Genomic DNA, 12,483 nt, shown 5'->3' on the forward strand with positions numbered 1-12,483 from the left:
CCACCGGTTTTAATTGTTGCAGGGTGGACATAAAACGCATTCCTGCAGTGTTAAGCCGCCTCTGTCCCCACAGCTACAAGGGTCCGTACATTTCTGTTACCAGGGCTCTATCTGCGCGAACAGACTTTGACATCACTATGGTGTGTGCCGCTCCTGCCAGGTGCAACAAATCAAACAATTCGCTCTGATTGCCACTTGGCATCTCGTAGTAGCCAAAATTTATTTTATCTGCAGCTTCCACTGGTGATCCCGGACCTGTGGTACCGTTTGTACCTCTCTGTGGTCCCCTCCGTTCACGTTCCAGTGACCGCAGCATCGCTTTGAAGCTTCCACCTGGGAGTTTCAAGCGCTGTAAAGAATGTACTTAAAAATAATAAACTCCAGAATCTTGTGAAAAGAATAAAATCCAGAATCTTGTGAGACCACGGCTGAAAACAGCGCGATCAACTGGCAAGTGTTCAATTCTCTACTTCCCTGAAAAAGATTTCACATGGACGGCAAATGTGTTCATTACCCCTCGTAGACACTGACATCCCGCTGATGTCTGCGATGAATAAATGAATCAATGGGTGGGGAGGTGAATGCATTCATTGAATGAAATGCAGGCGGCATAGTCGTAATTCCGTACACAACTCGCTGGAGAAAAGCAAAAATACCAGTCTTTCACCTTGAAATAATTAACGTTACTGCTGGAAGCTGGTCGTTTTACACATAGGCAAGGAGGGGGGACGGGAAAGCCACGGACAGCGGGAGGGGGGACGGGAAAGGCACGGACAGCAGGAGGGGGGGCAGGAAAGGCACGGACAGCGGAGGGGGGGGCGGGAAAGGCACGGACAGCGGGAGGGGGGGCAGGAAAGGCACGGACAGCGGGAGGGGGGGCGGAAACGGCAAGAAAGGCAAGAAAAAGCACTCACCTGGACTTCTTCCGGCGGCGGTCGGCCTGCAATGACCAAAACAAACCTTCCCCCCCCCAAAAAAATAGGAACCGCCCACCACCGCAATGACGTTGTCAAAGGGGCAGGATGAGTAAAAATGGCCGGAACGCCCCCGAATCTGCTCCGCAATTGACGGACAGATCTCTGTTCCAATGGCTAGCCTCCATTTATGGAGCTAGCCAATGGAACAGAGGGGCAGGACATGAGTACACATCTCTAGACATAAGCTTTCGCCTTGCGCAGAAAGTCTGCTGCGCAGCCTTTCGGCGAGGCGAAACCTAAAAATGAATGTGTTGTTGTGTGATGTAACTGGTACTCATGTAAAGCGCTCCAATACCTTCAAGTCGTGTTTGCACTCTATAAAGACTGCAAAAAAATTAAAAAAGGCCTGCAAACGACATGAGGGCTGGATAATATGGTCCGTAATAAAAATCTGCACTTTGCATCTAATAACGTAAATTTTAATTTATTTGCACTCGCAGTACTGCCCAAAAGATGGCAACAATGTATGGAGAGCGATCGTGGTTCAACAATCAGTGCTGCGTCATCAGCATACAATAAACGGATCAATGATTCCCGTACACATATGTTACTGCATTTTACACTAGCATTAACCATGATACATGGTTGTTAATAAAAAGGTCAAATACAGTGGGGCTAATGGCTCCCATGGGTTTAAAGATTGCTCTTATAGCATAATAAATTTGCTTACCCCGTTGATTATCTTGACCTCCTGGATTACATCCTATCTCGTGCCAAACCTCACTTTTCAGACTTATCAGAGTGCAATAAAATATAAGATCTAATAAGTAAGGTGGCCAATATAGTCCTACTCCGGAACCTTTCCTGACTTCAGTATGTGGTTAAATAACATTGTCAAGGAATAATCCAGATTTCCTTGTCAAACGCAAATACATTTATGAGGACGGTGCCACAGTGACTGCGGGTGGCCGCATGGCTGGGACCGTCCCCCCGCAAGTAGTTGCAAGATTTGGACCCACCATTTGCAATGGAGTCTGTCAAATCACAGAGAGGGTAGTACCAAGGCAAGAACTCCCCATATACCTAGTATAAGCCCTGCAATAAAACCAAAGGAAGGTAAACCACTTCCTGACCAGAGCTGAAAGATTAAGCAATATCATCCTTGACTGATTGCATCTCACATGATTACATTTGAATATGTGCCTAAAATTCAATAGGGTAGCTGCAGCACTGGGGGAACAATCTCTGCCATGCATGACACTAAAACACTTCTCCCATTTGCCAGACTGCACTCACACTTTACTAACCATCCGTAACTAGTGTGGTAGTACTCAAGTGTCCTCTCTCTGACTCATTCTCACAAAACACAGTAGGATCACAGCTCTGGTCTTCATGCATGACGTCAAAACACTGCCCTCACAGGCCACATGACAGACACACATTCTTACAACTGTAGTGCTTTCACAGAGTAGTTTTCTATCCATTGCCGTTGGCGTTTGTGCTTCAGCACCTCGTCAGGGCTGTGAAGCGCTATGTAAACACAAGTTCAGTACAATTCATCACCTGGTGTCCCCAGTCATTAAGCTTTAAGTGTGGCTAGGGAGTAAAGTACCTGCAAAAGGCTCACCGTCCCTTTGTGACAGCTAGTGAACCAACCCTTGACACACCGTGCTGTCCACCCGCAACCACTGTTCCACATTTCCTCTTGTTCATCTAGTGCTGCGGGATCACACACTGTATGATGTCGTTTTTCACTACCTCAGCATCCCAGGACACCACCTACATGTTAAAGGGTTCCAGATGTGCACCACCAAGCCTAGAATGCTGTACTGGAGTGCACGGCTATTAACATGTTTACTGAGGTTGTAGTAAGACTGTACATAGTACTTGTGTGTTTGCCTGCAGGAATCATGGTTTTTCTCCTACGACTAGAGATCATAGTAGTGCTTATTTATATTTCCTGTTTCAAGTGCTTAATTTGTAAAAAAAAAAAGAATAAGTGCTCAAGCTCCCGGCAGGAGGCGACTGCAGCTTGCACCACACATTGCCTCTGCCATGCTACCAATGATAGTAGCAACACAACTACTCCAAAACACTCCTCCTACAAGTGTGACAATTCAGGGCACTAAAGCTAGGAAAATGGTGTGGCGGTTGGTAATAGTAAATTTGTATGTATATTGAATTAATTATTAACTGTTGTTGTGGTCATTTCTAAATTAGCGAGACAGTGCCACCTTGTGGCAGACTGTCACAAGCACTGATGTTGACAATTTAGTGCTGGTGCCGAGCCCCGAAGACCTCTGGCTCAAATTAAGCACGGCCTGATTCCCAGTGTTTATACCCTACAGACGTATAGTCTTAAGGTATTGTGTACTCTCAGGATTGTGCTATTTCTCTTACTACATGTACCCAGCTAGTTCCATACCCTAATAAATTAACCTGCAGAGGTTCAGAGCCACCAGTCACCCAGCGCACATCCAACACCTGGGTGAGGAGTCCTGCACTGAAGTCACTGTAGGTCCTTATCATCACCCCTGTCCTTCCAACTCTTCTGACCCCAGTTCCACATCTTTCTGGCCTAGTTACCCTTTCTGAGAAAGACAAGGTGGATCACCTCTCAAGAGCCTGATTTCCTGCCAAACTCCCAAAACCCTGGTAAAAACAGAAAGACACTGGGAGGCCATTTTTAAACAAAAAATATAACTTTGTTCTGTGTTAGAGTTATCCTTATCCTGCACCATGAATGTCTCTGCACAGGGGTGTCCTGGTGCAACGAATGATGGTCCTGGATGCAGGCAAGCGTTGATCATTTTCAGAAACAATTCTACGGATTCTTAAGTGAGAGACTACTTGATACCTTGCTGCAGGTGGTGGGGTGGATAGCGACAAAAGATGCAAAGTGTCCCTCAAATCGTGGCTGCAGTACGATAGTCCTCCCAAGGTGCCTGAGAAAACCAACCTGCTATGAGCTCGTTGATAGAGTGGAAATATGCACCCGGCTGCAGTAGGGCAGGACTTAATTAGCCTGTCCACTACAGGAAGGAGTTCTGCTGGCCTGGTGCTTGCATGACTGATTCTGTTGATGCAGAGGGATTTCCTAACTGCAGTAATTGCTTTTTAGATGTGGTTTCAGAGTCATCAAATCCTGATCTGAATTGGTCTTCCTCCAATGGGATCAAGTGTGGACAGTGTGTGATTAGGTTAACCAGTGCGTCAAATGGCTATTGATTGGCAAGTTATCGAGGGCGTATTATTTTAAGATTATTTTAAGATTTTTGGGGTTTTCATATATGCGTGCAAGTATTATTATTATTACTATTATTTACAGTAGTATTGTTAGTATTATTAGAGTATTACTAGTATAGTTAAAGCATTATTAATAATAATAATTATTAGCAGAATTATTAAAGCATTATTAGTAGTATTAAAAAAGTATTAATAACTATTATTATTACACTATTGTGCTTCAGCATGCCGAGCGAGGGCTTCCTTTTCACAATCCTTCCAAAGTTAGGGTAAAGAAGGTACAACACAGTTGTGGACATCAGAGGCCGACATGGCTCGTATGTTCTGGGAATGCCCAGTGGCAGCGATGCTATGGAGTTATGTCAATCAATCAATCAATCAAACAGGGGTTTATAAAGTGCACTACTCACCCGTGAGGGTCTCAAGGCGATGCTCAAGGCGCACTGACTGACATCACAGGGCGAGAAGATCTATGCGCCATGGAAAGCGTAGGCCTGGGCCTGTTCAAGTGTAAGAAAGCAGGGGGCGCTGCAAACCGTTTCATAGATCTGGTATTGCTCATAGTCCGCGAGTCCGTTGCTATGCGTTGGAAAGCCAACACGTTACTAGGGTCAAAGCGCTGGTGCGCAGCGGCACTTCAATGGAGTGAAGCTGAATCTGTGGCGCCTCTGCGGGAGGACACTCGGGCTGCTATGGGTCCCCATAGCTGCAGACTGGGCCACCATGCTCCATGAGTTGCAGGAGTTTAAAGAGGATCTTTCTAATTAACCCCTTCCACGCTCATGACGAGCTGGGCTCGTCATGCAGTAGCCTCCTGCTACGCTGATGACGAGCCCAGCTCGTCATGAATAATGGGGTTCATGGAGTTCCAGCACAGGAGAAAAATCCCCATAGCATTCAAGGTGTTAAGGAGAAATAGAGTCCGGTTACTGGTTGATATTGAACTCTAGGGACCTGGTGATTGCCCTGTTCCCTTCTCCCGAACTTGAGCCCTAAACGAATGATGGAAATACAGTGAGGGAGTGTGGATACATGTGGGGGGCTCACACGAAAGGGGGACACATGTATTGCTTTTAAATATCTATGCCTGAAACTGCAACTGTTATGACCTAAAGTTACATTTGTTTACTTATTCATACTTTGGGCCAATTAATTAGGGGCGGCTCCTCTGTTTGAGTGGAGGAGCATTGCCCCACAAGCCCTAGAGCTGAAAAATAAAACAGTAATTACGTTAATTTATTACCGTTTTGTTTTTCAGCAACCAACCCGTCCTGAACTAAGTGTCAGGACAGGGCAGGTCCAGCACTGCTGAGTAGCAGCAGCAAGGAGCTGTGCGCTTTAAAATGCGCATGTCTGTCTTGGGCGGGCCAGCCAGACATGCGCATTTTGAAGTTCTCCAACTCAGCTGTCAAAGACAGCTAGGTTAGAGAAAGAGCAGGCCTCCGGTGCTCTAAGGAGCGCTGAGAGAGGCCGTTCCAAACAATCCTGGCGCTGCTCTCATGCTGTGTTGAAGATGCAATCCTTATGGTGCATCACATGATGCTGAAAGGCAGTCCTTAAGATGCATCACATGATGCTGAAGATGCAATCCATAAGATGCATAAGGGAGTAGGTTTAGAGGTAGCCTGGCGGACATTGCAGAATGGATGACCACTAATTGCTTGCAGCTGAATGCAAGCAAAACCAAGGTTATGTTAGTAGGGAAGATCGCGAGTCTGTGGAGCGAGCGTTGGTGGCTGAGTGTCCTGGGTAGTACTCCTAACCTGAAGGAAGTGGTTAAAAACCTGGGGATATTGATGGATTCCTCTCTCAGCTTTCAAGACCATAGCAAAAAAGTTGCAGGCATGTGCTTTGGCCTCTTACGGGGTCTTAAGCCTCTTTTGAAGTTTTTTGATCCACATACGCGCCAGTTGATTGTTCAGTCAGCTATTCTTTCCCGATTGGACTATGCCAGTTCTCTCCTTCTGGGGGTCAATCAGGCTGAGATAACTCGGATGCAGTGGGTTCAAAATGCCGCTGCTAGAGCCTTATTGGGGCTCCAGCGGTCCTGCCCCGTTGCTGGCAACATCCGGAAACTTCACTGGCTTCCCATGGCGGAGCACATCCAATTTAAGATGCTGTGGCTTTCTTTCAAGATTCTGAAGCTTGCCACGCCTAGCCTGCTTGTTAACCTGCAATTCCCTTATGTCCCCCCCCCGCCAGTTGCGCTCCTTGGGGCAGCACTTGATTATTGTTCCCCGTGTGAAATGCTGTCACGCTGGGGGCCGATACTTTCGCTGCTTGGCGGCCAAGTTATGGAACTCCCTGCCTGTTTAGATACGTAGTATGGAGTGTCTGCTGGACTTTAGAAAAGCCAACAAAGCCTTTCTCTTTCCATCAATTTAGTCTTTTTGGCCCCTTTCTCTTTTCTTGGGCGCTGTTCTGTTATGGTGTTTAGACCCGTTTTCGGATGCTGGAAGCGCCGGGACGCTCCTTTGCTGGGGCAGCTGTGCACTATATAAGTCCTAATAACATAATATAACATAACATAGGGCCAGATTAGATACCATCAAGGACATAGAAGAGCACAGAGAGGGGAAATTAGTACTTCAGTTCCTTGCTACAGGCAGGGAGCAGGAAGGAGGGAAACTAACAACAGGCAAATGATGTGAAATTTTGGCATACAGAATATCAGCTGTATATGCCAGCACACTTAGGGGTTATTGAACTAAGTTTTTCACTAGAAGGGCAGGGACATTGCTTATGGGAGAGTGATGAACTTAGTGCATATAGCAGCACACCCACATGAGACCCTGCCAAAAGTAAGACATGCAAACATCCTGAAGAGGCTGGCGATGGACACCTTGTTTACAAATGTGGGTTGGGAGCAGTGTTTTAAGTAGCACTGTTTTTCTCTTCAAATATTTCTCACAAAAACTATCAAAAATATGAAGTGTATACAGGTCTAAGTGAGCTTTGAAGGTAAAATCGAGACTTTTGCAATACCTTTGTACGTGGGGGAAGTTTAACCCACATTTCGCTAGTAAGCGTCGCTAGGAAAATCTATAAAAAGTACTCACTCTGCTACAAAATGCTCTCACATTACTGGCACTACAAGGTTTAACAGTACTCAATAGAAAAAGACAGTCACGTTCAGCTCCAACTAACCCTTGCAAGAGAAACTCTAGTTCAGTCAAGGAAAATGGAAAAACCTTAAAATCTCCAACTATCTCCAGTAATCAGAAATTACGTGAAACTTCCTTTGTCTTGTTACAAGTTTATGCCAACTGGTGAGGGACCTTGCTTTTTGCTTTTAGGGTAAGAGACGTGCTCCTGTTCTGAGAGCCCAACTGTACAGTTGGTTGGATCGCTCATACTGATTTTTTGTTATGGGCCAACACGGCTCATGCATGTGCACTATGACATAGGTCTGTCTCATGGATTGCAGTCTTGTTGGACTGGGGGAACCCAAATCACTACTCCCATAGTGGTGGCTGTGTGCTTAATTCACCACTGGCCTACATCAGGTAGATGTAGAGTGCTGCGCAGTGCTGGAGTAGTGACTCTGCGGCGATTCATATATCTGGGAAGGGTGTAGTTTAGGCGTTGAGCAGTACTGTGAAGTGCATGAATGGTTAGTATGTACTGGTTGTATGGATGCCTGAAAGGAATATATTAAATAAGAGATGTAGTGCTGTGCAGTGCATGCACAATAAAAGCGTTTGCTGGGTGTATGTTGCTTGTGAGAAGTACAACCCATGAAGCGTGAAGAGCAGTACACGCATGGGGAATGCGGTTACTGGTAGTGTGTGTATTTGCAAATATCACACAGAAAAGCAGCTACAGTACTGATCAGTATGCACGGGCAGAATGTGTGTGCTGAATGTATATGTGTCTGTAGTGCCACAATGCATGCATGTAACAGTACTGAAGAGTATGTGTGCTGTTAAAGTACACTGAATGAAAGTGTGCTTGCAATTGTACATTATATGGGTTCCATTTTGGGAAGCCCATGAAAGACATGAGGAGTAGAGGAATTCCCCCAGACAGATCTGTGTATTGCTGCATTCCTATGAGCTGAGGGACACACTGGAGGAAGGGAGAGAGAGACTCCTCCTTTGCACTTCAAATAGGCAGCTCTTTGATTCAGTGACAGATCACCACAAAGGGGCCTGAAAACTTCTCAGGAATGAGATGGAGCTGATAGGGGAATCATAAAGAGTGGGGCTGGGAGCCAGTGATAACCCTTTTGATGCACATATCACTGTGGCTAACATCCAGGGATGAACTCTCACTCCCATGGTGGTGTTGTGGGACAATTCGCTTCAGAGTCTTTCCTGCTGTGACAGGCAGCCTTGCAAGAGAAAAGGAGAGAAAGAAAAGTGCACACTTCGAAAGCAGCACTCCAACATAAAACTTTGAAGACTTAAACCATCATCACATTTAGTGTCTGGAAATGGTCTACATGAAAGGGAGGTGGAGACCTCAAACTTTGTCATCTGCCAAGCAGCCAGATGGGGTGTGACAGAAGGGCAGGCGCTCCGCAAGACTTCTGCCAAGGACTGTGGTCAAAGGCCTGCTAGTCTCACTGCTGGCAATGGGGACACCCCCTAGGGAAACCAAGATTACATGTCCTGGAGCATGGAGCACCAGCTCTTGCCTGCTTGCGAAGACCAGTGTAACCTGTGAGGAAGAGGAGAGCGTTGGAGGGAGAGAAGTTCAGTGGAGAGTCCTACCGAGAGTACTCCCTGAATGAGGTGTGAAGAAAGAGCTGTGCACCGATCAGATTATTGCCGTGTGCTGAAGCAATCTGGCAACCCCCATGTGCCTGGAGAGGGCCACTGTTACCTGAGCCCTGTAGTGAGTACCTTGGGTGTGTGTTAAATGTATTGTTGCCAAAGCGTCAAGACTTGTGTCCACCTTAATTGGCGACCTGGTATGGCAAGAGGGGCCACCATGGAGCGGGCTATCCCACCAGAGGAGTCTGCGGCTAGACCGGAAAGTACTGGGGCAACCCTGTATGCTAGAAGGGGCTGCGGGTACCACAATTTCCAGAAGTTCAGGCAGTGGCCTGGGAAGAAGATTGTGACTGTGACCGGCAGGTCGAGCCAGCACACCAAGACCTGCCAGTGACTGATCCCCGAGGACTGTGAAGGATACTGCAGGAGATGCCACCCCCTTGCTGGACTTCGGTCAGGAGCTGGAAGATCATAACCCCCTAATCCCACTCACCTCCCCACCCCTCTCGGTGGGGAAGAGTGACTTACCTCTTTTTTGTGTATTGGAAGCAACTCCAATTGCTGGGAAAACCTGGCAGCACCGCTCAAGGGAGAAAGACTGCGCCAGCCGGGTGCTGCCCTGTTTACTGACTTCTTGGAACAGGATCAGGACATGAGTGCCTGCGGTTTGGCCACTTGCTGCATCACATAATGTTTCCATACTGCAGGAGCAGGTATCCCTTGAAGTGGACCTGTGGGGCCCTGAGTTACTCACAGCTGAATGTGTTGCAGCACCAGAGACACTTTTGAGTAATTCCTGATTACAGGCTACTAGAGAGATTTCCCTGGATGCAGCCACCAGTGAATGGGAAATGCCCCCAACTACGTTACAAGGAAGAGGGTTGAGCAGGGAAATCTGCAGGGATCACCCTGTGACCACCCAGCCTGTGGTACAGTACTGGTGGAGCGTGAAGGATGCTCACACTTTACACCTCACAAATTATGAAATAAAATGTCAACAGATATGACATGTACTTACACTTAGCACCTGTTTCTTACTTGATGCAATGAATGAATTAGAGAATTAGATAATCTACTCATAAGTATGTATTTAACCATGCTAATTTAGATGTTTCAATCAAGTTTTGATGAAATAAAAGCATCCCCGTTTAATTGATAATGTACCTTCTCGGAAGAGGAGACATGACTTTCCTAAACGCGTGCTATAGCGTATGAATAACACTTAAATACTTGCAATTAGGATTAAACCCATCTGCATATACGTAGAAGGTAATCCTACCTGAAACGATAAAATATATGTAATTTGTGCACTAATGTTACACGTATGTGCATTTAAATGTGGTACTCAGTCATACTTATACCTGATCAAATCTAAAGACTCATTGTTTGCTACATGTACTATTGACCTAATACAATGTACTAGAACATATATTCATATATGTTAAAATGTGTACCATTGAATTAATGTTTAGCTTGAATAACCAAATTAGGCCTGTATTTCAAAATCCTGCATTCCATAAAATATTGTTTTACCTTTTCTACTTGCACGTTTCTTGCAGGTATTCACATGCATTGTTTGTTTGGAACAGATACATTACTGTGCTAGATATAGGGAAAAGAGCCTGAGAAAAAGACTTTGACAAAGGTAAATGGACAGCCAGAGCACTGATTGAATGGACTTGTTTTACAAGTGTTACAGCCTACATATGCCTGAGAAGGAGATGTCATTACCATGTCTAGTGAGACAATCCAGCTATGTTGCAGTCTGCAACTTTGGGATTTGACGAGAACGTTGGACCCCTGATGGCGTGATCAAAGGGGGTGTTGCCTAAGTGGATTTTGCATGTTATATTATACTTTTCCCCTTGGACTTTTGAGAAGATGCTTTGCGAATCCCTTCCTACCTTTTGCACCTGCAGATCTCTCTTGCAGATTCCTTACAGACACCTTTCCTGATGCCCTATTACCTGAATGGACATTTGAGTGGTTTAGACCTCAATGCTTTCCCTTTTGATTCCTTCCTAAGTGTGGCTTAGGTTAACACTTATTCCTGACCCTTGGAAGACTCTTGACCGAGCTTCTGAGGTGCTAACACTTCCATACTTGATTTATTGTTGTCTTCTCCTTACTTCTTTCATGGAAATCCCATGATTTGGGGTTCACCTAGTGTCTAACCATTCTATGGACTTTGACATTTTATATTACTTATGTAAGGGAGAGAGAACATTAGATTATTCTCTGAGCACCAGATTCTGAGGCTATTATTCTGTGTTGCCATCACTGAATTGCAGGTTTGTTTAATACTAGTTTGCCTCAATTTCATCACGCGTCTGGGATACCAGTCATTATTCTGTATGTTTACAGCATTATTTTATGAGTTATTCGAACTTGATTATTAATTTGTAATAAACCTTTTTGAACTCGGTTATAAATTCCTGGTCCTCGTTGTGTAGCCAAATGGGTTGCACTGTTAATTGAAATTTTGATTGAATACAAAAGCCAAACTCCCAGCACCTCTCGGTCAGGTTTAAAAAGTCCATCAGACGACCAATGTTAACCAAGAGGGCCCAGAAAATGCTGTCACAGTAACCAGAATATGGAGTAAATATCACACACAGCTAATACTGCAACAAACAATGGGCCACTTGGGAGGATGTCTTATTTATAAGCTCTCATGTCCTTAAGTGCATTTGAAATAAGTAAGCTCTCGCCACATACATAGGTTTCTAAGAACATTCTCTGCTAATGCAGGTCCAGGGAGGTGCATGACATGCCATGCATCTGAGCAGTGCAGGGGGCTTGTATGATGAATGGCAAACCTCTCATATTATGTACTAGAGATCTGTGAGACATCAAGAGAAGACGAGGAGGCTCTCCAGGCCTCCTCTTCCTCTATCCTGCTGTAAGGGGAGAGCCAGTCACTTCCTGCGGGGGCACCTCCCGAGCGGTTAGCGCTCTAGTGGATGCTTTTTGAGGGCCTATTTAGCCATCGCCCCCTATAAGCGCGCAGCGATCGCGCGCAGCGTCGCCGAAGCGATGCCGAAGACCAGCCAAAGAGCTGCCCGTCTGCGCCCGTCCGCGACAGTACGAGGCATAGGGGCTATGGGCCCAACCACTATGGACCCTGACACCGCAGGCCCGAGAATCATTACATACCCCGCCAAACTCTTAGTCTTCTACAACCTATGGGAAACTGTGACATTCGATTACCCTGTAAACAGCTTGAGGGCTGTTTCTCGTGCCTACAATGTCGTTTTCAATCACATGCGGTAAGGAAGAGCACCAACGAGAATGTTTCTAAAGTAACACCTCCAGCGGAACTAAAATGCTTCCTTTTAAATGTACGGTCCCTCCCAAAACATCAACTGCAGATTTGGGATCTTATTTTCACTATGCAGCCTGATATATGTTTTTTTACCGAAACATGGATGAAACCACACACGGTAACAGCAATAACATTAGGGGTCCCATCAGGCTACAAGATCATACATTTTGACCGGCCGAATAAAATTGGTGGTGGATTAGCCATCATATTTAAAGACACATATAAGGTAGCAATTTTAGAACAAAGGTCTAGTCCTCAACTGGAAATTATGATCTTT

Source organism: Lissotriton helveticus, chromosome 4_1, assembly GCF_964261635.1.
Source record: "Lissotriton helveticus chromosome 4_1, aLisHel1.1, whole genome shotgun sequence".
Taxonomy (NCBI): Eukaryota; Metazoa; Chordata; class Amphibia; order Caudata; family Salamandridae; genus Lissotriton; species Lissotriton helveticus.